General features: G+C 45.6%; 1 protein-coding gene and 1 long non-coding RNA gene across 2 annotated transcripts in view; one reads left to right on the top strand and one right to left on the bottom strand.

Moving 5' to 3' along the window:
- Positions 1 to 26,045, bottom strand: part of LOC141073601 (uncharacterized) — a 159,839-nt gene that overhangs the window by 35,067 nt on the left and 98,727 nt on the right. The gene's annotated exons all lie outside the window — the stretch shown is intronic.
- On the top strand, positions 12,923 to 17,434 carry LOC141073602 (uncharacterized). The gene is made up of 2 exons (XR_012227015.1): positions 12,923 to 13,058; positions 14,699 to 17,434. It is a non-coding gene; the product is annotated as an uncharacterized lncRNA (long non-coding RNA).

The raw sequence follows: 26,045 nt of genomic DNA, 5'->3' as shown, positions 1-26,045 counted from the left end.
CACCCTCTATTTCTCTCCTAAACTCCCAAGACTCTCCCAATGTAGTAGCAGCTAACGTATTGCTTACCAACTCTGATTCGGTTCGTGGTGGTTGCTCCCCGGTGAGGTCCCGATGACATAGTGCTTGAAGGGCCTGTAGACGGGTGACTGCTCCCACAAATTGGCACTGTAACTCCCCAATGCCGATCCCAAGGAGGATATCTGCAGGAAGTCCTCCCATAACTCCAATCCAACACAGTTTTTCTCCACAACCATAATCCAAACGCACAGAAGCTCGCTGTATATATTTGCGGGCACCCCCCGCCAGGACAATGGGAATTCCAGGACCCTGGTGAATTGCCTCGGGTCAAACCACACGGGGGTCAGCGACAGTCAGGAATGCCCCCATGTCTCTAAATCCTGACACTTTGTATCCATCAATTAAGACATCCTGCAGGTGGCGTTGCCGTTGCTCTGGGTAGCTAAAGGACAAAGGCCGGATTCCGTACACTCCAGGAGGGGTATCTATGGTGCTGTGGTCGGTGGTCCACTCTGGTGGGGGTGGTGGTAGCTCTTCCTCAGGCGGGATGGAGTGCACAAGATGCACTGGACGAGGTGGGACTGTGTGGGGCTCCCTCCGAATCCTTGAGGGACAGCCAAACTGCAAATGTCCAGGTTTCCCACACCCATAACATCTCCTCTCTGTGATACCCCCAGGTCGTGATCGGAAATGTTGGGGCCCAGGATGGTGAGGCGCGATTGTCATCGGCTTGCGACTAGGTGGAAGGGCAGATATAATTGGAGGGGGACGCCGGAAGCAGGCCATGGTTCATTATCCAGAAGCCTCCTCCATTGCGGTTGGATAGTAAGGGCTTCATCGGCAAGGGCTGCAGCTCTATCCACGGTACACGGCGTGCGCTCCCGGACCCATTCCTGTACTTCTGCGGGGCACTTGGCAAGAAATTGTTGTATAAGGAACACCTGTATAACATCTTCCACAGTAAACGCGTTTTCTGCTTCCAGCCATCTCCGACATGCCTGGGACAACTTATGTGCATACATCCTAAACGATCCCCCCTTGGTGCATGGGAGGTCTCGGAACTTGGCCCTATATGGGGTGATAGCATGGTAATCCAGGATAGTCCGCTTTACAGTGTTATAATCCCGATTCCGCTGTGAGTCAATGGTTCGGTGAGTGTCCGCCATGCTTCCGTTCAGGAGTCCCACTAACAAACGCATCCAGCCAGAGTGGGGCACCTCCATCACAGCATACTGCTGCTCAAAGTCCTTGAAGAACCCCTCCACATCTTCGGAAGCCTCATCAAATGGCTTAAACTCTGTCCGGCTGATCTGTACAGGCTCCCAGATCATTGGGTTTACACTCCACATTGCATTACTCCCTCTTTCAAGCTCCATTGCTTCTTGTCTCCGCTGTGCCCGGCGGGCAGCATCTTCTTTATACTCCTGAGAGACGCCGGGGCCCAGAACCGCCATCTCTTCTTCGTACCACACCAACCACTGACTTTTTGGGGTGGGGATCCCTGTCTCCAGCACTTGTCCTTCAGACATCTGGGAGGAGGTAGCCGGGCTAGCACTCACCAGTAAGTCAATTAAGGCTTCTTTAGTCAGTCCCTGGTAGTTCAGGTCCAGGTCTCTGGTTCTCTCCTGTTAACTGGATACAGTCCAATTTCTGTACTCACTCTGTGGGTGGTTCTCCATTGGGTTACACTCTGTTGATCCCACCGCTGCCACCAGTTGTCAAGGGGTCCTTCTCCGATACCACACAATCAACAGAGCGAGGGAAGTGTGAACAATCCCAAGACCTTTATTATAGGCAAAACTAAAAGGTCCATAAACAATCCACCACACTGAGGATACAATAGTCCAGAACACGAATGCAGTTCAGTAACAGGATGAATGTCCAAGGAGATGAGAGTCCAATAATCCAGCAGACAGAGGATAAAATGGGTCCATATGCTTCGCCTTCTCTCTGATGTGCTGTTTTCACACGATCATCACCACACAGGGTCTGACTTGAACAGCTCCTGTCCTCCCCAGCCCCCTCCTTGTCTCCCGGGGTAGTCAGACAGGTTGGGGAGGTTTTCAGGCCTCCCAGACCTGACAAAGGTGCCTTGGGGATTAAGGCACTACAGGGGGTACATCAAGAGGCATAGATACAGTCAGGCTGCAGACAGTAAGTGAGCTAATTCAATTATCAGACTTTTGGAAGGTAATTGAGACTCTAGACAATATGGGAATACACAGGCATACAAGGCAACAAGAGAACACTATGGAAATCCATAAAATATAAATATACACAAAATGATACCCACATAACATATCACACCATCACAGCCAGATTCAAAGGGAACCTGTTAGGAAGATATTACTACCGAATCTAGTGGTATGCCTACATAGCTGTTAGTACAGCAATAAAAAATGACGCCTCTTATAATAATCCGGTGTGCTTTGAGGATGTGTCCAAAAATCAGAACATATGCCCCAATGCACTTCCAAACTAACTTGCCTGTGGCTTTAGAGCTTTGCCGTCTCAGTGTTGGCACCTTGGATGACTGCAATACCAGTAACACTGGCACCGACACAGCCATACCACAAGTTGCTGTAGTAATATTTTCCTGACAGGTTCCCTTTGAACTTTATGAATGTGGCAAAATTGGCAATTGCATTTGACACTAATATGGTTGGGGGAAGGGGGTGTAATTTCTTCTCATGCTTCGGGGTGGCCTGCGGGGGGGGGGTCTTCATGTGGTGCTCTGCTTACATATTTTTCTGACAGGTCACTGATCCTTCACTGACCTGCCCCAAATAAAATATGTTTTGAAGAAAAAAAAAATTCACGTTCAGCAGGCAGTGCAGGCGCTGAAGCATGATGACATCTATAATAGACATTTAATTATTTTATTAGGCAATATAAATTTATTCAGAAAAGAAATCTCTCTCAAAATGTCAAAATGGTGCCAGCAGCACCTGTGCAGTAACATCTATCGGCGATCCGATAGATGCTACTAAACAGGCGCCCCCGGCGCCATTTTGCTAGAGAAAACAAAAAAAATTGTCTCCACCAAGATAGTGCCGGTGGCACCTGCACAGCAGCATCTATCAGATCGCCAATAGATGCTACTGCACAGGTGCCGCCGGCGCCATCTTGAAAGAGATTTTTTTTCTGAATAAATTTATCTTATTTTTCGGACCATAAGACGCACTTTTTTCCCCAAAAATTTTGGGGGAAAGTGGGGGGTGCGTCTTATGGTCGCAATATACTAACCTCCGAGGCTGGTGCGGGTGCCGCTGGGCTCTGTAGTGCGGTGGTGGCAGCGGGCTGTGCTCCGATGCATGGGCGGCGGCTCCGCCATCATTTCCTCCAAGCCCGGAGGTCCCTGCACATCCCTTGCTGGCCGCCGGGAACATGGACGCCGGGAAGATGGACGCCGGTCCGGGGACGGCGCATGCGCACGTTCAGATCTCGTCCCGAGATCTCGGGGGACGAGATCTCGTTGCTGCAACATGGCGGCGGCCAGCAAGGGATGTGCGGGGGTCTCCGGGCTTGGAGGAAATGCCGGCGGAGCCGCTGCCCCTGCACCGGAGCACAGAGAGCCGCCACCCTCTCCCCACAGAGCCCACCTGCCCCAGCCCAGCTGCTCCAGCCCCAGCCCAGCTGCTCCAGCCCCAGCACAGCAGCCCCAGCATAGCTGCCCCAGCCCCAGCACAGCTGCCCCAGCCCAGCTGCTCCAGCCCCAGCACAGCTGCCCCAGCACAGCCCAGCACAGCTGCCCCAGCACAGCTGCCCCATCCCAGCTGCCCCAGCACAGCACAGCTGCCCCAGCCCAGCTGCCCCAGCCCCAGCACAGCTGCCACAGCCCAGCTGCCCCAGCACAGCCCACCTGCCCCAGCACAGCCCAGCCCAGCTGCCCCAGTACAGCCCAACTGCTCCAGCACAACCAACCTGCCCCAGCACAGAGCCGCCACCGCACGAGCCTGGACCACTGACCCCTGTGACCACTCCTCCACCTGTGCCAGATCCCTTCCCAGGTAAGCCGAATTCGGACTGTAAGACGGACCCCCATTTGACACATTATTTTTTTTTTCCCTATTTTCCTTATGAAAATTGGGGTGCGTCTTATGGTCCGGTGCGTCTTATAGTCCGAAAAATACGATATATTACCAAATAAAATAATTAAATGGCCATTATAGATGCGATCATGCTAAAGCGCTGCCGTCTGCCTGCTGAATCTGATTTTATTTTTTTTCAAACCAGATTATATTCAGTATGTAAAATAGGAGGCAGGTCAGTGAGGGATCAGTGCCCGGTCAGCAGTCAGCATTATGAATACCTAATCAGAACACCACATGAAGACCCCCACACAGGCCGCCTCAGGGCACAAACAAATCATTAATCAAAATATAAGTTTAAAGGCCCCATGACTTTCTTCTCATAAAGAAGTAATGGAGCTTATCAGATAATCTTTCTCATCCAATCATCAAAAATCATGCTGAATTATAGAGAGACCTCACTTAAAACAAATTCAGACAGGACTCTGGAAAAGGGTAGCATCTGATGAGAGCTGTTGCATCAAACAACTGCAATTAGTAAAATACCCTAATATGAACAGATCCTCTTTAAACACCCCCATAGACATTAGACAACTGCTGGTCGATAGATCATTTGGTGGACAGCTATCTCTCCTGGCTCAGCCGAGCGCTCCTATGTTCTCGCAAGAGTCTCCTATGGCTGCCGCTTATCTCCAGGGACAGCAAAAGGCTGCTTAAACTAAGCAAGCCAGATCCATCTCTGCCCCAACATCATCTGTTGGGGGGTTGTGAGGCCATCATACACATTATATTGTCGTCTCATGCCAATGACTTTAGTCTAACTTGTCTCAGGGCCTTAAAGGGGTTGTACAGTGAAAACAAGTTATCACCTATCCCCCTAGGTGATCTGTGGGAGTCTGACCACTGGGACCTGCACGGAAGAACTGGGAACTTTTATTCCAGTTAGAATGGAGAGGCAATGTGCAGGTGCGGCCTACGCTCCATTTATTCTATATGAGGGTACCAAATTAATGGAGCGGTAGTTGGGTGTCTAGCCTGCTGCGTTATTTTGTAATAGGGAAATACAGGATAACACAACAGTGAGTACATCCCTCACATTTTCGTAAATATTTTATTATGTCTTTTCATGGGACCACACTGAAGATCTGACACTTTGGTACAATGTACAGTAGTCAGTGTGCAGCTTGTATAACAGTGTAAATGTGGGGTGTCCTCTATATAACTCAACACACAGCCATTAATGTCTAAACTGCTGGCAACAAAGGCGAGTACACCCCTACGTGAAAGTGGCCAAACTGTGCCTGAAGTGTCAATGTTTTTTGTGGCCACCATTATTTTCAAGCACTACCTTAAATCTCTTGGGTATGGAGTTCACTAGAGCTTCACAGGTTGCCACTGGAATCCCCTTCCACTCCTCCATGATGACATCACGGAGCTCATGGATGTTAGAGACTTTGTGCACTTCCATCTTACGCTTGAGGATGCCCCACAGATGCTCTATAGGACTTAGGTCTGAAGACATGCTTGGTGAGTCCAGCACCTTTACCCTCAGTTTCTTTAGCAAGGCATTGGTCGTATTGGAGATGTGTTTGGGGTCATTATCACGTTGGGATGCTGTTCTGCAGCCAAATTTCCGAAGGAAGGTGATCATGCTCTGCTTCAGTATGTCACACTTCATGTTGGCATTCATGGTCCCTCAATGAACTTTAGCTCCCCATAGCCAGAAGCACTCATGAAGCCCCAAACCATGACACTCCCACCATGCTTGACCATAGGTAAGACACACTTGTCTTTGTACTCCTCACCTGGTTGCTGCCACGCACGCTTGACACCATCTGAACCAAATAAGGTTATCTTGGTCTCATCAGACACAGGGCTTTCTTCTGCATCATCTTCAGAAGAGGCTTCTTTCTGGGACGACAGCTATGCAGACCAATCTGATGCAATGTGCGGAGTATGGTCTGAGCACTGACAGGCTGACCCCACACCACCACCTCTTGAACCTCTGCAGCAAAGCTAGCAGCACTCGTACGGCTATTGTGAAAAGACAACCTCTGGATATGACACCAAGTAACAATTCTTTTTTTTTAGATCCTCAGAGAGTTCTTTGCCATGAAGGGGCCATGTTAAACTACCAGTGACCAGTATGAGAAAATGTGACAACGAAAACACAAAAATTCACTCACCTGCTCCCCATTCACACCTGAGACCTTGTAAAACTAATAAGTCACATGATATCCGGGAGTAAAAATGGCTACGTTGGTCATTTTCACTTAGGGATGTACTCACATTTGTTGCCAGCAGTTTAGACATTAATGGCTGTGTGCTGCATTATTTAGAGGTCATCAAATGTACCGTTATACAATCTGTACTGTACATTGTATCAAAGATATAATATAATATTTATAAAAATATGAGGGGTGTACTTACTTTTGTGATATACTGTAAATTCCCCAATCAATGTGGGTCCCACCTATCTTGTGGACAATACCTTTAACACTTAAATACCTCTTCAATAGAGTGGTGAATGTACTTTGCTTGCTATAAGACTTCGGCACCAACTACCTGAGGATCTGGTAGGGTATCATTTTCTTCGTCTGGACTATCCCAGGAATAATTAGGACTTGAGCACCTCTCTGGGGTATCACTGTTACTGGATCCATCTGTAGGGAACACAAAAACAGATACTAAGCAAAGCTACCATCATATCTGTTGTAAGATGCAGAGGTTACACTTTGGATAGGAAATGTCAGAGGGTCAGTGATTTGGTACAGACAACTTCAGTTGAAAACACCGTTCATGGTGATGTGTTTGTTTTAGAAATTGATTTCCTTGTAAAGTGTCAAACTAAAGTCCCCCTCCAGACTCCCCCTACACTATTCCCTTCAGTATACAAGCAGAAATTAGCTATGTCTATCATTTGGTCAATGCTAGGTTAGGCTGTACTTTACCACTATTTTGCTTGCTGTATTAGAAATCTGCCCTCCATGCATTGACTTCCTTGTGAGTCTGTAATAGATGTACAATGTAAGGGGGGAATTACGGGAGGAGAACGGGTACAGCAGCCTGATCCAACAATAAGGCAGGCGATATGGTACAGACTACGGCCTCTTTCACACATCCATGTCTCAGGTACATGTGGTGACAGATTTCACACATACCGGAGACAATGACACACATAGACCCATTCAAATGAATGGGTCTGTGCCCATATCACTGTGTGCATGTACGTTTTTTACCATCAGCATGGGCGGCAAAACATCCCGCACACAGAGAACACACATTGATGTCATCCATGTGTCATCCTTCACACGTTCATGTTTCCAATAACTGTGGTATCCATTTTTTCAATGATCCAATGCATATCCATTATAACCCAACCGTGTGACCATGCAAACCACAGAGAGACATGTCTGGTTTTTTTTTAGCAGCACAGAGGACAAGGGCCAATACTAGTCTATGAGTTCCTGAAAACCGTGTACAGCACATCAATGACATCCGTGTGTTGTACATGTTTAACATTATAAAGTATAGGTGAAGCTATATAATTTAATTCGTAACCCCTTCATGACCGGAGGTATTTTTGGTTTTGCATTTTCATTTTTTGCTACCCTTCTTCTCAGAGCCATAACTTTTTTTATTTTTGGCTGTGTGAGGGCTTATTTTTTGTGGGACGAGTTGTACTTTTGAACGACATCATTGGTTTTACTATGTCGTGTACTAGAAAACGGAAAAAAATTCCAAGTGCTGTGAAATTGCACAAAAAAGTGCAATCCCACACTTGTCTTTTGTTTGGCTTTTTTACTAGGTTGACTAAATGATAACACTGACCTGTCATTATGATTCTCCAGGTCATTATGAGTTCAATGACACCAAACATGTCTAGGTTCTTTTTTATCTAAGTGGTGAAAAAAAATTCCAAACTATGTTAAAAAAAACAAACATCACATAATTTTCCAATACACATAGCGTCTCCATTTTTCATGACCTCGGGTTGGGTGAGGGCTTATTTTTTGCCCGCCAAGCTGATGTTTCTAATGATACCATTTTGGTGCAGATACATTCTTTTGATTGCCCGTTGTTGCATTTTAATGCATAGTCGCGGCGACCAAAAAAGCGTAATTCTGGAGTTTTGAAATTTTTCTCGCTACATCGTTTAGCGATCAGGATAATCCTTTTTTTGTTAATAGCTCGAGCGATTCTAAACGCAGCGATACCAAATATGTGTAGGTTTGTTTTATTTTGAATGGAGCAAAAGGGGAGTGATTTGAACTTTTATATTTTTATATATTTTTAAAAACATTTTTTTATTTTTGGCATACTTCAATAGCCTCCATGGGGAACTAGAAGCTACCATAACCCGATCGGCTCTGCTACATAGTGGCGATGATCAGATCACCTTTATATAGTAGAATTGCTCACTTGCTATGAGCGCTGACCACTGGATAGCGGTCACAGCAAGCTGACACTGACAACCATAGAGGTCTCCAGGAGACCACTGGTTGTCATGCCAATGAACCGGTGACTCGCAAGTTAAATGCCGCTGTCAGCGTCAGACAGCGGCATTTAATGGGTTAATACTTTCTGGTGGATCGCGATTCGACCCACGGCTATTCCGGGCACATGTCAGATGTTCAAAACAGCTGACATGTCCTGGGAAAGATGTGGGCTCAGTGCCGGAGCCCACATCAAAGGAAATTTATGCCCAACGTCGGAAAAGGGTTAAAGACAGCTGTGTTATGAATGGGTCACCGAGGAGGACAACAAAAAGTCAAGTCCTAGAAAACCAGAGAGGTTGGTAACTATGCAGATTGCAGATCCCTGATCCTATCCACACAACTAGCAGTAGCAGTGGAGCGTACCTACAATGATCTAGACGCCTCGTCACCGCCAGAGGACTACATAAGCCTAAAGCAAGAAAAGGGGAAAACTAACTTCCCCAGAGCAGACCCTAAAGGAATAGACAGCCCCCTGTTATGAGCTCATTTTCTGCTCCACCAGTTGAGAGTTCTCCTTCCGTTCTCCCTCTGGTGGTGAAAGGAGGTAGTGAGGTTGGTTTAAGTGGTAGTGATCTGCCACCTGATGAGAAGGATAACGATTGGATCTCTGGAGTATCAGACTGGATATAAGACAGCCGACGCCCTATCCTGGTGCTGGTGATTCAGTCTGCTTCTCAGGTCTTGGACTTCAGCTCCCTTCCAGTCTTCTTAACTTAAGTTTGCTTTTTGCTAATGTTCACACTTGCGCTTGTTGGTCAATTCAGTTTCTTGTGTGGTCAGCTTGCCCCTGCTAGGGCTATGCTGAACTTCCACTCCTATTTAACTGTATTTGCCAATTTGCCTTTTTGTCCCTTATTAGATTGGCCTCTTTTTGCTCTGTTTCAGAATATTTCAGAGTGCTGATATAGTGGGAGAAGTCTAGTAACTTCAGGGTAAATTTTGCTATCAGATGTGTTGGACATTATTTTGGTAGGGTTTTTTGGCAAATTGCAGACAGTGGCTTACCTTTCCTGTCCTTTCCAGTTAGTCGGGCCCCATCGTTTGCTCAGCCTATTTTCCTGCCTGTGTTTGTGTTTTCATCTTGCTTCACCGTCAATACATGTGTGGGGGCTGTCTTTTCCTTTGGGGTCTGCTCTGGGGCAGTTAGTTTTTCCTTTTCTTGCTTTAGGTTTATGTAGTCCTCCGGCGGTGACGAGGCGTCTAGGAACAACGTAGGAACACTCCACTGCTACTGTTAGTTGTTTGGTTAAGATCAGGGATCTGCAATCTGCATAGTGACCAACCTCTCTGGTTTTCTGGGACTTAGCTTTTTGTTGTTCCTCCTCGGTGACCCATTCATAACAGCCCCCACACATGTATTGACGGTGAAACAAGATGAAAACACAAACACAGGCAGGAAAATAGGCTGAGCAAACGATGGGGCCCAAACTAACTATAAAGGATAGGAAAGGAAAGACACTGTCTGCAATCTGCCAAAAACCCTACCAAAATAATGTCCAACACTTCTGATAGCAAAATTAACCCTGAAGTCACTAGGCTTCTCCCACTATATCAGCACTCTGAAATATTCTGAGACAGAGCAAAAAAGGGCCAATCTAATAAGGGACTAAAAAGAAAATTGGCAAATACAGATAAATAAGAGTGGAAATTCAGCACAGTCCCAGCCGGGGCTGGCTGAACACACAAAAAACTGAATAGACCAACAAAATCAAGTGTGAACATTAGCAAAAACACATAGCTTTGAAAAGGCTGGAACAGAGCTGAAAACCAAGACCTGAGAAGCCAGAAGCAATCACCAGCACTGACTTAGGGCGTCGGCTGTCTTAAATCCAGTCTAAGATTCCCGAGGTCCAATCGTCATCCTCATTATCAGGTGGCAGATCTCTACTGATTAAATCAGCCTCACTACCTCCTGTTACCACCAGAGGGAGTCTGGAAGGAGAACTCACTACTGGTGGACCAGAGAATGAACTCACAACACAGCTGTCTTACATAGCCACCTTTATAATAGACTCCTGTCCACAGACTCAATTAATCAGTCAGACTCTAACCTCTACAACATGGGCAAGACCAAAGAGCTTTTGAAGGATGTCAGGGACAAGATCATAGACCTGCACAAAGCTGGGATGGGATACAAAACCATAAGTAAGGTGATGGTTGAGAAGGAGACAACTGTTGGTGCAATAATAAGAAAATGGAAGAAACACAAAATGACTGTCAATTGACATCGATCTGGAGCACCATGCAAAATCTCACTTCGCGGGGTATCCTTGATTATGAGGAAGGTGAGAGATCTGCCTAAAAAATATATAGGGGGAACTTATTATTGATCTCAAGAGAGCTGGGACCACAGTCACCAAGAAAACCATTGGTAACACATTACGCCGTAAAGGTTTAAAATCCTACAGTGCACGCAAGGCCCCCCCTGCTCAAGAAGGCACATGTGCAGGCCGGTCCGAAGTGTGCCAATGAACACGTGGATGATTCTGTGAGTGATTGGGAGAAGGTGCTGTGATGAGATGAGACAAAAATTGAGCTCTTTGGCATTAACTCAACTCACCGTGTTTGGAGGAAGAGAAATGCTGCCTATGACCCAAAGAACACTGTCCCCACTGTCAAGCATGGAGGTGGAAACATTATGTTTTGGGGATGTTTCTCTGATAAGGGCACAGGACTACTTCACCACATCAATGGGAAAATGGATGGAGCCATGTACCGTAAAATCCTGAGTGACAACCTCCTTCTCTCCGCCAGGACATTAAAATGGGTCATGGCTGGGTCTTCCAGCAAGACAATGACCCAAAACATACAACCAAAGCAGCAAAGGAGTGGCTTAAAAAAGAAGCACATTAAGATCATGGAGTGGCCTAGCTAGTCTCCAGACCTTAATCCCATAGAAAACCTATGGAGGGAGTTGAAGCTCCGAGTTGCCAAGCGACAGCCTCAAAATCTTAATGATTTAGAGATGATCCGCAAAGATGAGTGGATCAAAATTCCTCCTGACATGTGCGTAAACCTCGTCACCAACTACAATGTCTGACTGCTGTGCCTGTCAACAAGGGTTTTGCCACCAAGTATTAAGTCTAGTTTGCCAGAGGGATCAAATACTTATTTCTCATTGCAAAATGCAATTAAATTTATATAATTTATACAATGTGATTTTCTGGATTTTATTTTTGATATTCTATCTCTCAATGTTACAATTAACCTACCTATAAAATTATAGACTGTTCATGTCTTTGTCAGTGGGCAAACTTACAAAATCAGCAAGGGATCAAATAATTATTTCCTTCACTGTATATTACACACTGTCAGCATTCTGCAGCCTACCCACACACACAGAATAGGAAAAAAAGAAAAGCCTTTTCACTGACTAACATACAGGTTTTAGTATTAGAGTTTTGGCAAAGACTTCTTTGAGGGATCAATTACAGAGATTACACAGAGACCAATTCTCTCCTCTGCAGATACCTGAACACTGATCCTCTTCTTTAAATTCCTGGACAAGCTTCACACAGATCTCATCGTCTTCTAATGCTTCGTCTTTGATGTCAGTCAGGTTCTCGCCCCGCTGGTTCTCCATTATCTCTTTGTGTTAGAAATGCTCGGCTCCGTCTCTGTAAGTGATAGAGACGTCAGTGATTCTTTTTCTAGAACCTTTAATGGAGTAACATATGTGCTCCAGTCACTGTGCTGGTAAGTACGGACTGGTGAATGCATTGTCCAGGCCATGTATACATTTCTTTCTGAGTTCGAAGTGTAATGTGCTCACTGTTAGGATGACAATGTTTCCCAATCAGGGCCCTCGTGACGAGACTGCTGATCACGTGCTGACCGCGGGCTCCTCCACTTCTCTCAGTGGCCTGAACGTTAGGGTACATCTTAGCACTCAGAGTGGTTGCGACACTTTCTGGTTTGGATATGTGGTCGCAGCAGCTTGCACCTGAGATTAAATAAAATTGCCTGTACGCAGATTGCATGTGAGCGGCCACGTGATGCGCAGCGGGATTGTGAAATCCTAACAGTGAGTCCATTACACAAAGATAGGCTTTAGTATGTTATGGGCCCTCTAATGACCAGGGCTATCCCTTTATTAATGCTCATGTACTAGTAATGGATAAAATACGATAGACCTATGCATCTGACCATAGCCACTGACAAGTGAAGGAGGGGGGAGAAAGTGCAGGCATGTGACATGAGCATCATCCATGCCAGATCATATGTATGCACGCTGAAGGGTGACAATGGAGGCTCCCAACATGAGCACCCTAACAAGGATGCAAATGGGGGAAGTGGGCATCTCCGAAGGGAGGAGTCACAGAGGGAGGCGCATGTCTGTGTGCAGGAGGGACGTGACGTGTGCAGCGGCTGCTGGCGGAGTCACGTACGAGCCGACTCCAAACTGGAGGACACCGGCTGCAGAAGACGAGCAGGGATCCGAGAAAGCCTCATCAGGCGAGCAGTGGGCAGCTTCCGAGTGCGGCGCACACACTCTGCTTTCGGCGCATGGTATAGCGTCACTTCCGCCTTTTGACACGCAAACAGGAAATCCTAACTGCAGCCTGTGAAACGCATGACTTTTGGCTGAGTGCAGACGGAGTTTTGAGCCCTGCGGATTTTTCCGTGCAGAATGGAAGAAATCCGCAGGTCAAATGACCTGCATTTTTCCTGCGGATTTCTTCCATTTTTCACGCGGTTTTCATGCGGTTTTTCATTGCGGTCTTCCCCCTGCGGATTTGGTAACAGGGGAGATAGAAAACCGCACAAAAGAAGTAACATGCTGCGGATTTTGTACCGCAGGAAAACTGCGCGGAAAAATCCGCAGCGTCTGCACAGCGTTTTTTTTTTTTCATTCATTTTAAAGGTACTGTACATCACAATGCGGATATGCAACGTTTCTGCGCGGTAAAATCCGCTGCGGAAACGCTGCAAATCTGCATAGTGTGCACATGGCCTTAGGCTGTGTGCACACGTTGCGGATTCTGCTGCGTTTCCGCAGCGGTTTTGGCCCTGCGGAAACGCAGCAGTTCTGCAGACATGGTGCAGTACGATGTTATCCAATGGCATTTCAAAATCGCTGTGCTCACGCTGCATTTTTTTCCACACGGTTTTGCTGTGGTTTACAAACTGCAGCATGTTAATTGTTTGGGCGTATTCCGCAGCAGTTTCACACCTTTAAGGCTGAGTGCAGACGGACTTTTTGGCCCTGCGGATTTTTCCGCGCAGAATGGAAGAAATCCGCAGGTCAAATGACCTGCATTTTTCCTGCGGATTTCTTCCATTTTTCATGCGGTTTTCTTGCGGTTTTCCATTGCGGATTTCCCCCTGCGGATTTGGAGAATGGAGCAGATGGAAAACCGCACAAAAGAAGTAACATGCTGCGGATTTTGTACCGCGGAAAAATCTGCAGCGTCTGCACAGCGTTTTTTTTTTTCCATTGAATTTAAGGCTACTGTACATCACAATGCAGATATGCAACGTTTCTGCGCGGTAAAATCTGCTGCGGAAACGCTGCAAATCTGCATCGTGTGCACACAGCCTTACATAGTAAAGGTGTGAAACCACAGGGCAAAACCGCAGGCTAATCTGCAGGAAAACCGCAGGTCACTTTACCTGCGGATCCGCGCGGAAAAAGCCGCAGGTGAATCTGCAGCGTGTGCACGTAGCCTAAGATGTACAACAGAAAACCTCAGGGGCCCCTCTGAGTGGCCCCTTATATGGGTTTTTGCCATACGGACATATGTGATGTAGTTATCCTAAATGTTATCATAATTTATATGGAACCCACATGGGTTAATGATCCATTCATAGTGAGCACCGCTGTGCACAGTAAAAGCCAGTTCACACCCAACAAAAGTTCTGCAGAAATGTATGCTAATGGCTCATTTACCAAATTAGTGGCTTCCTGACATCCATTGAAAAGCAGTAGGGTTTATACTTAGTGCCTGCATGGTTACAGTGGGTCAGGCCCAGAATTCCAGTATACTAACTGCTTACAATTTTTACATGCTAGACCTGAGGAGACCAGTGTATTTACTCTTCAAATTCATGTCAGACTGGCTGCATTGGGGCAGTTTCCCTGCCTAATATTTGTTTTCAGCTCTAGGTCCCAAGCTTCAACCTCACACCATTGTAAATTTATGTTGTAGGGTGAAGATAATGGAACTGATCCACAAGTCGCTGATGCAGTGTCCAGGACGGTGGTACCTGACAACTAGACAGGAGGCCCACAAATCTCTTGCTTTCCAGATGTGGCATTTGATTCATCACAGCTGGCGTCCTGTCATCTAGGCGTCATGACGCACAGACGTGGACCGGAGTACCGCAAATTGATCCGCTCCTCTCTAGTGCAAGGTTCCAGCAATCTAGCAGCACCAGGGCCACTATATGGCTGTCAGGCACGGCCGTGGACCCTGGGTATAGGACAGATGTTGTTCTATTATAGTTAGGAATTCTCATTATGTATCCAGACTTTAGAGACATCCTCTGTTTTGCCAGCTACACAGCGCTCAGTGAGTTGCTATGTGATGTCCAGAAGCTTCTGATAGGCCTGCAAACACATGAGCATCGGGTGTCTTACAGAATAGCAGAGCTGCTCAGAACTAGGAGACCCAGATCAGCTCTGCCATTGACTTTCCCCTGTAGCCGAGGCTCTTATGATTATCCAACATACACTGATCTTTCGGGGAACAAAAATATACATATACACATGCATATTGCAAAATATTAAAAAAAGTAATGGAAACTAAACATTTCCCACCACAAAAATTTTTCTTTCTTAAATATATTTTATTACAAAAAAGCAAAAACCTACACATATTGGGTGTCTAGTAATTCCAATGTGTCCAAAAGACAAAAATTAACATGCTAGACACTCTAAATATAGAAAGATACACTATCCATGACAGCAATATTTTACTGCCAAAGGATACAAAGTGATTCCAACAGAAGTAATAAAATCAGGATTTATTGGCATAATACTAAAAACAAACATAAAGGGGGAAAAAAGGAACAGGGTGGAAATAAACTTCCAAGGGGGGGGATGTGCAGAAAAAGGGGAAGCTGGATCTAAAGAGTACAGGTCACAGTATTGATGTCATGTAGAAAATGCAATTTATTAGAGACAAAGTTATTTAGCTATATATACCAATCTATCAGATTCTGTTTTAAGTGGTGTCAAAATCCAGGGTTCCAAGTATAAAAGTGCTTAGTGCAATGACTGAATCCACTGAGGTAAATAACAATGCTTTGTAAAACTGTCATGCAGGAATACAAGACGGCATACCATATGGGGATGTGCGGCTGTCCTGGTCTTTTCATAGGTCCTGCCATTCCTAGCCATCGCAGGTGATGTACTTCTCTTTAACTTTGGTGACTCTCTATGGCAATTTACAATGCAATAGACGTGTGAAATCACTATTTGGTTTATACCAGCATATGCCATCTGTAAAACTGTCATACAGGTATGCAAACGTGTTCTAATCTGCTTCAGTGGATTCCGGTGACCTCATCACTGGCATTTTCTCACGGTCCTGAGGTCACAGCAGTTCAGCCTGGCTGCGAGAACAGCTTCAGTGAATAGCAGTGATGTCACTGATGCTGCGCTCCCTCACAGCCTGACCCGTGCTGATGTCTGGAGCGTGGCAAAATGAACTGCCATTTTCCCACGCTCCAGAGTTCAGCGCGGATCAGGCTGCGAGGGAGTGCAGACTCCGTGACGTCAGCTCTAGTCACCGACGCTGCGCTGGCAACATCTGTTTCACGAGTGGTTTTTCACCTTGGACGGTCGCATCTTAGCACCGTCCAGGTTGAAAAATGTATATCCCCCAGATATGGATTACGGAGTGGGACACAATGGACAGGTATGGTATATTGTTGCTTTTTTATTACTGCATCTCCCAGTCCTGTCCCCCCGGTGTCTTATTCCGGGAAGAAAATGGCGGGCGCATGCACAGTGTGCCAGCCAAGATCTGCTGGCCAGCACCCGGCGACAATAGATTTTTCCTATAGGTTCACTTTGATCACTGTGATAGACCCTATCACAGTGACCAAAATAAAAAAAAAAGTAACTCAAACCCCCCTTTATTACTACCTTTGGTAAAAATAATAAAATAAAAAAAATTATTTTTTCCATTAGGGTTATGGTTGGGGTTATAGCTAAGGTTAGAACTAGTGTTAGGGTTGGGGATAGGGGTGTGTTGGGATTAGGGCTTTCTTAGGGTTGGAGTTAGAATTGCGGGGTTTCCACTGTTTAGGCACATCAGGGGCTCTCCAAACGCAACATGGCGCCCACCATTGATTCCAGCCAATTTTGCGTTCAAAAAGTCAAATTGTGCTCCCTCCCTTTTGAGTCCTGCCATGTGTTCAAAAAGTGTCTTTCCCTCACATACGGGATATCAGCGTACTCAGGACAAATTGCACAACAAATTTTGTGGTCCATTTTCTCCTACTTCCCTTGTGAAAATAAAGCTTGATTCCAAAGTAATTTTTTTGTGAAAAAAGTGAAATGTTCATTTTTTCTTTCCACATTGTTTTAGTTCTCGTGATGCACCTGAAGGGTTAATAAACTTCTTGAATGTGGTTTTCAGCACCTTGAGGGGTACAGTTTTTAGAATGGTGTCAGTTTGGGGTATTTTCCTATATTGACCCCCCCAACTCACTTCAAATGTGAGGTGGTCCCTAAAAAAAATGTTTTTTTAATTTGTTGGAAAAATGAGAAATTGCTGGTCAACTTTTAACCCTTATAACTTCCTAACAAAAAAATTTTGTGTCCAAAATTGTGCTGATGTAAAGTAGACATGTGGAAAATTTTATTTATTAACAATTTTGTGCAATATGACTCTCTGATTTAAGGGTACAAAAATTAAAAGTTTGAAAATTGCAAAGTGTTACATTTTTTTTGCCAAATTTCCGTTTTTTCATAAATGAACGCAAGTCATATTGAAGAAATTTTACCACTATCATGAAGTACAATATGTCACGAAAAAACAATGTCAGAATCACCGGGATCCGTTAAAGCGTTCCAGAATTGTAACCTCAAAGTGACACTGGTCAGAATTGTAAAAATTGGCTTGGTCATTAAAGGGAATCTGTCACCTCATTTTTGCCCTGTGAGATGTGGCCACTGACATCAGGGGCTTATCTACAGCATTCTGTAATGCTGTAGATAAGCCCCCGATGTAACTTGAAAGAGAAGAAAAATGAGTTATATTATGCTCACCCACACGGCCGTCTGGTCCAATGGGTGTCGCAGGTCCGGGTCCGGCGCCTTCCATCTTCTAGCGATGAAGTCCTCTTCCTTGCTTTCTGTCGCGCTCCTGCGCAGGCGTAATTTTATGCCCTGTTGAGGGCAGAGCAGAATACTGAAGGGCACAGGAGCCGGGAAAGGTCAGAGAGGTCTGGCGCCTGGGTACTGCAGTACTTTACTCTGCCCTCAACAGGGCAGAGAATTACGCCTGCGCAGGAGTGAGACAGAAGTAAGAAGGAGGAAGTCATCACTAGAAGATGGGAGGCACCGTACCCGGACATGCGACACACATCGGACCGGACCGGCCCCCGGTGAGTATAATATAACTCGCTATATATAAAATCACAGGAGGGCACCACTAAATGAAAAATGGATCCACCTGCAGTCAGTATGAACAATGACTATAAATTGAGAGAAGAAAGCTACTGACCATCGATGCAGGGATCACTACAAATAACAAATTTTTATTGATAATAGACAAACAGAAGATTGTTAAAAACATTAAAAAGTCAAAAAATGACAAAGACAAAGCACAGGACCCACAATAGAGCCAAACAAGCCTCCCTGAAGTGGATAATGATATAATACATTTTAAAGCCATTTGTATATAACAAGCCTGCAACAATATTACATTTTCAAGTATATACATATCTGCTTAGATCTTAATAGTCCTATACAGAAGTAAATCTGTTAGAATTAAACATCCTGTATAACAGGCTATGCAAATGCACACTGATGGAAACCATATAGATAAAAGGAACACACTGCAGCCATAGGATACAAACAGAATCATCAACCTATATAGAATATCACATGTAAAGTATAGCCCAATAGCTGATAATGCAAAAATGAGATCCTGTCTGCATGGTCCCAATGTAAAGCCACTTACAAGGGGGGAGCTTGTGGAGTGCCCGACGCGTGTCGCCACCGCTTTACATTGGGACCATGCAGACAGGATCTCATTTTTGCATTATCAGCTATTGGGCTATACTTTACATGTGATATTCTATATAGGTTGATGATTCTGTTTGTATCCTATGGCTGCAGTGTGTTCCTTTTATCTATATGGTTTCCATCAGTGTGCATTTGCATAGCCTGTTATACAGGATGTTTAATTCTAACAGATTTACTTCTGTATAGGACTATTAAGATCTAAGCAGATATGTATATACTTGAAAATGTAATATTGTTGCAGGCTTGTTATAATACATTTTAAAGCCATTTGTATATATCATTATCCACTTCAGGGAGGCTTGTTTGGCTCTATTGTGGGTCCTGTGCTTTGTCTTTGTCATTTTTTGACTTTTTAATGTTTTTAACAATCTTCTGTTTGTCTATTATCAATAAAAATTTGTTATTTGTAGTGATCCCTGCATCGATGGTCAGTAGCTTTCTTCTCTCAATTTATAATATAACTCGTTGTTCTTTCAGGTTACATCGGGGGCTTATCTACAGCATTACAGCATATTCGCCATCCCATAGTCGAGTGCCCACATACCCATCACACATCCTTCATCTCACAGTCCCATGCCCATATACCCATCATACTTATTCTCCATCCCATAGTCCCGTGCCCACATACCCATCATACATATTCGCCATCCCATAGTCCAGTGCCCATATACCCATCATACATATCCTCCATCCCATAGTCCCGTGCCCATATACCCATCATACTTATTCTCCATCCCATAGTCCCATGCCCACATACCCATCACACATCCTTCATCTCACAGTCCCATGCCCATATACCCATCATACTTATTCTCCATCCCATAGTCCCGTGCCCATATACCCATCATACATATCCGCCATCCCATAGTCCCGTGCCCATATACCCATCATACATATCCTCCATCCCATAGTCCCGTGCCCATATACCCATGCTGCGATTGGCACGGACCATAGAATACAGACGAGAAATATACGGCTGATGGGAGCTGCCCCATAGAGAATCATTGGTCCGTGTGCAATGCGTGCTTTTAACGCCCCTCACTCGTCCGTATTCCTCGCCAGTGTGACCCTGGCCTAAAAAGGAAAACGACTCAGCGTAAGCTGACGCTCGTCACACATGCATGCCAGCAATGGGGGGGAATGGGACCATGCATACCAGCAATGGGGGGGAGGGGGACCATGCATACCAGGAAAGCGGGGTGAGGGGGACCATACATACCAGCAAAGGGGGTGAGGGGGCCATGCATACCAGCAAAGGGGGTGAGGGGGACCATGCATACCAGCAATCGGGGAGAGGGAGGGGGACGATGCATACCAGGAAAGGGGGGGAGGGTGACCATACATACCAGCAAAGGGGGAGTGAGGGGGACCATGCATACCACCAATGGAGGGAAGGGGGACCATGTATACCAGGATAAGGGGGTGAGGGTGACCATGTTTACCAGGAAAGGGAGGTGAGGGGACCATGCATACCAGGAAAGGGGGGTGACGGGACCATGCATACCAGGAAAGGGAGGTGAGGGGGCCATGCATACCAGGAAAGAGGGGTGATGGGACCATGCATACCAGGAAAGGGGGGTGACGGGACCATGCATACCAGGAGAGGGGGGTGACGGGACCATGCATACCAGGAAAGTGGGGTGAGGGGGACCATGCATTCCAGGATTGGAGGGTGAGGGGACCATGCTTACCAGGATTGGGGGGTGAGGGGTGCCATGCATATCAGGATTGGGGATGAGGGGACCATGCATATCAGGATTGGGGCATGAGGGGACCATGCACACCACGAAAGGGGGGTGAGGGGACCATGCATACCAGGAAAGGGGGGTGAGGGGACCATGCTTACCAGGAAAGAGGGGTGAGAGGACCATGCATACCAGGATTGGAGGGTGAGAGGACCATGCATTCCATGATTGGGGGGTGAGGGGACCATGCATGTCAGGATTGGGGGGTGAGGGGACCATGCATACCAGGACAGGGGCGAGGGGTACCATGGATATCAGGATTGGGGGGTGAGAGGACCATGCATATCAGGATTGGGGCGTTCATTATTATTAAAACTTCATAAATAAACTACATACATATTCTAGAATACCCGATGCATTAGAATCGGGCCACCATCTAGTATATATACAGTGGGGAAAAAAAGTATTTAGTCAGTCAGCAATAGTGCAAGTTCCACCACTTAAAAAGATGAGAGGCGTCTGTAATTTACATCATAGGTAGACCTCAACTATGGGAGACAAACTGAGAAAAAAAAAATCCAGAAAATCACATTGTCTGTTTTTTTTTCATTTTATTTGCATATTATGGTGGAAAATAAGTATTTGGTCAGAAACAAGCAATCAAGATTTCTGGCTCTCACAGACCTGTAACTTCTTCTTTAAGAGTCTCCTCTTTCCTCCACTCATTACCTGTACTAATGGCACCTGTTTAAACTTGTTATCAGTATAAAAAGACACCTGTGCACACCCTCAAACAGTCTGACTCCAAACTCCACTATGGTGAAGACCAAAGAGCTGTCAAAGGACACCAGAAACAAAATTGTAGCCCTGCACCAGGCTGGGAAGACTGAATCTGCAATAGCCAACCAGCTTGGAGTGAAGAAATCAACTGTGGGAGCAATAATTAGAAAATGGAAGACATACAAGACCACTGATAATCTCCCTCGATCTGGTGCTCCACGCAAAATCCCACCCCGTGGGGTCAGAATGATCACAAGAACGGTGAGCAAAAATCCCAGAACCACGCGGGGGGACCTAGTGAATGAACTGCAGAGAGCTGGGACCAATGTAACAAGGCCTACCATAAGTAACACACTACGCCACCATGGACTCAGATCCTACAGTGCCAGACGTGTCCCACTGCTTAAGCCTGTACATGTCCGGGCCCGTCTGAAGTTTGCTAGAGAGCATTTGGATGATCCAGAGGAGTTTTGGGAGAATGTCCTATGGTCTGATGAAACCAAACTGGAACTGTTTGGTAGAAACACAACTTGTCGTGTTTGGAGGAAAAAGAATACTGAGTTGCATCCATCAAACACCATACCTACTGTAAAGCATGGTGGTGGAAACATCATGCTTTGGGGCTGTTTCTCTGCAAAGGGGCCAGGACGACTGATCCGGGTACATGAAAGAATGAATGGGGCCATGTATCGTGAGATTTTGAGTGCAAACCTCCTTCCATCAGCAAGGGCATTGAAGATGAAACGTGGCTGGGTCTTTCAACATGACAATGATCCAAAGCACACCGCCAGGGCAACGAAGGAGTGGCTTCGTAAGAAGCATTTCAAGGTCTTGGAGTGGCCTAGCCAGTCTCCAGATCTCAACCCTATAGAAAACCTTTGGAGGGAGTTGAAAGTCCGTGTTGCCAAGCGAAAAGCCAAAAACATCACTGCTCTAGAGGAGATCTGCATGGAGGAATGGGCCAACATACCAACAACAGTGTGTGGCAACCTTGTGAAGACTTACAGAAAACGTTTGACCTCTGTCATTGCCAACAAAGGATATATCACAAAGTATTGAGATGAAATTTTGTTTCTGACCAAATACTTATTTTCCACCATAATATGCAAATAAAATGAAAAAAAAAACAGACAATGTGATTTTCTGGATTTTTTTTTCTCAGTTTGTCTCCCATAGTTGAGGTCTACCTATGATGTAAATTACAGACGCCTCTCATCTTTTTAAGTGGTGGAACTTGCACTATTGCTGACTGACTAAATACTTTTTTTCCCCACTGTATATATATATATATATATATATATATATACACACACTCACTGGCCACTTTATTAGGTACACCATGCTAGTAACGGGTTGGACCCCCTTTTGCCTTCAGAACTGCCTCAATTCTTCATGGCAGAGATTCAACAAGGTGCTGGAAGCATTCCTCAGAGATTTTGGACCATATTGACATGATGGCATCACACAGTTGGCGCAGATTTGTCGGCTGCACATCCCTGATGCGAATCTCCCGTTCCACCACATCCCAAAGATGCTCTATTGGATTGAGATCTGGTGACTGAGGAGGCCATTTGAGTACAGTGAACTCATTGTCATGTTCAAGAAACCAATCTGAGATGATTCGAGCTTTATGACATGGCGCATTATCCTGCTGAAAGTAGCCATCAGATGCCTGTTCTTAGCTGAGAGGAGTGGTACCCAGTGTGGTCTTCTGCTGCTGTAGCCCATCTGCCTCAAAGTTCGACGCACTGTGCGTTCAGAGATGCTCTTCTGCCTACCTTGGTTGTAACGGGTGGCAATTTGAGTCACTGTTGCCTTTCTATCAGCTCGAACCAGTATGCCCATTCTCCTCTGACCTCTGGCATCAACAAGGCATTTCCGGCCACAGAACTGCCGCTCACTGGATTTTTTTTCTTTTTCGGACCATTCTCTGTAAACCCTAGAGATGGTTGTGCGTGAAAATCCCAGTAGATCAGCAGTTTCTGAAATACTCAGACCAGCCCTTCTGGCACCAACAATCATGCCACGTTCAAAGGCACTCAAATCACCTTTCTTCCCCATACTGATGCTCGGTTTGAACTGCAGGAGATTGTCTTGACCATGTCTACATGCCTAAATGCACTGAGTTGCCGCCATGTGATTGGCTGATTAGAAATTAAGTCTTAACACACAGTTGGACAGGTGTACCTAATAAAGTGGCCAGTGAGTGTATATACACACACACAACACACACACATTAGCTGAAGAACCCGGCGCTGCCCAGGCATAGTAACTATCTACGGTTAGTTATAACAAATTGTATTGATTATATCTATATATACAGTTGTGGCCAAAAGTATTGACACCCTGCAATTCTGTCAGATAATACTCAGTTTCTTCCTGAAAATGATTGCAAACACAAATTCTTTGGTATTATTATCTTCATGTAATTTGTCTTAAATGAAAAAACACAAAAAGAATTGTCCTAAATCCAAATTGGATATAATTCCACACCAAACAAAAAAAAGAGGGTGGACAAAAGTATTGGCACTGTTCGAAAAATCATATGATGTTTCTCTAATTTGTGTAATTAACAGCACCTGTAACTTACCTGTGGCACCTAACAGGTGTTGGCAATAACTAAATCACACTTGCAGCCAGTTGACATGGATTAAAGTTGACTCAACCTCTGTCCTGTGTCCTTATGTGTACCACATTGAACATGGAGAAAAGAAAGACCAAAGAACTGTCTGAGGACTTGAGAAACCAAATTGTGAGGAAGCATGAGCAATCTCCAGGCTACAAGTCCATCTCCAAAGACCTGAATGTTCCTGTGTCTACCGTGCGCAGTGTCATCAAGAAGTTTAAAGCCCATGGCACTGTGGCTAACCTCCCTAGATGTGGACGGAAAAGAAAAATTGACAAGAGATTTCAACGCAAGATTGTGCAGATGTTGGATAAAGAACCTCGACTAACATCCAAACAAGTTCAAGCTGCCCTGCAGTCCGAGGGTACAACAGTGTCAACCCGTACTATCCGTCGGCATTTGAATGAAAAGAGACTGTATGGTAGGAGACCCAGGAAGACCCCACTTCTTACCCCGAGACATAAAAAAGCCAGGCTGGAGTTTGCCAAAACTTACCTGAAAAAAGCCTAAAACGTTTTGGAAGAATGTTCTCTGGTCAGATGAGACAAAAGTAGAGCTTTTTGGGCAAAGGCATCAAAATAGAGTTTACAGGAGAAAAAAGAGGCATTCAAAGAAAAGAACACGGTCCCTACAGTCAAACATGGCAGAGGTTCCCTGATGTTTTGGGGTTGCTTTGCTGCCTCTGGCACTGGTCTGCTTGACCATGTGCATGGCATTATGAAGTCTGAAGACTACCAACAAATTTTGCAGCATACTGTAGGGCCCAGTGTGAGATAGCTGGGTCTCCCTCAGAGGTCATGGGTCTTCCAGAAGGACAATGACCCAAAACACACTTCAAAAAGCACTAGAAAATGGTTTGAGAGAAAGCACTGGAGACTTCTAAGGTGGCCAGCAATGAGTCCAGACCTGAATCCCATAGAACACCTGTGGAGAGATCTAAAAATGGCAGTTTGGAGAAGGCACCCTTCAAATATCTCATTGATGGTTACCGGAAGCGGTTGGTCGCAGTTATTTTGGCTAAAGGTTGTGCAACCAAGTATTAGGCTGAGGGTGCCAATACTTTTGCCTGGCCCATTTTTGTGTGAAATGATCAATATTTTGCTTTTTGCTTCATTCTCTTTTGTGTTTTTTCATTTAAGACAAATTAAATGAAGATAATAATACCAAAGAATTTGTGATTGCAATCATTTTCAGGAAGAAACTGAGTATTATCTCACAGAATTGCAGGGGTGTCAATACTTTTGGCCACAACTGTATATAAAGCTGTGTATAGCCCCGCCCACTCCGCATAGCCATATTCACTGTAATATCCCACATCATCCCATCAGCCAGAGCTACCGGACTACTACCCATAAAATCGCACATCATCCCGTCAGCCAGAGTCACTGGACTACTACTCCTAATATCCCACATCATCCCATCAGCCAGAGCCATCGGACTACTACCCATAATATCCCACATCGTCCCATCAGCCAGAGCCACCGGACTACTACCACTAATATCCCACATCATCCCGTCAGCCAGAGCTACCGGACCACTACCCATAATATCCCACATCATCCCGTCAGCCTGGAGTCAGAACCAGAGCGCTGAGTGGGAAGTTAGGACCGTTCATACTGGGGATCCCTTTAAGAGAGACCTAGCGTCAGAACCAGAGCGCTGAGTGGATTTGCCTTGACTTCCATACCAATGATCCCTTTAATAGAAGCCTGGGGTGAGAATCAGAGCGCTGAGGGATTTACCATAACTTCCATACAGGAGATCCCTTTAAGAGAGGCCTGGGGTCAGTACCAAAGCGCAGAGAGAATTTGCCCTCACTTCCATACAGGAGATCCCTTTAAGAGAGCCTGGGGTCAGTAGCAGAGCATTTGAAGGCAATTGCCCTGACTTCCATACCGGGAATCCCTTTAAGAGAGGCCTGGGGTCAGAATTAAAGCGCTGGATGGATTTGCCCTGACTTCCATACCGGAGATCCCTTTAAGAAGAGCCTGGGGTCAGTACCAAACGCAGAGTGGATATGCTCTAAATTACATACCTTAAATCCCTTTAAGGCTATGTGCACGTGCAGTTTTTGGTCCTGGGGATTTTTCCGCGCGGATTTGGAAAAATCCGCAGGTAAATTCTCAGGTCAAAAGACTTGCGGTTTACCTGCGGATTAGCCTGCGGTTTCAATACAATAGAGGTGTGAAACCGCAGCGGAATCC

This window comes from Dendrobates tinctorius, unplaced genomic scaffold (genome assembly GCF_039654945.1).
Source record: "Dendrobates tinctorius isolate UK_male_01 unplaced genomic scaffold, ASM3965494v1 ptg000308l, whole genome shotgun sequence".
NCBI classification, from domain to species: Eukaryota; Metazoa; Chordata; class Amphibia; order Anura; family Dendrobatidae; genus Dendrobates; species Dendrobates tinctorius.
This window is presented reverse-complemented; position numbering and strand designations above follow the sequence as displayed.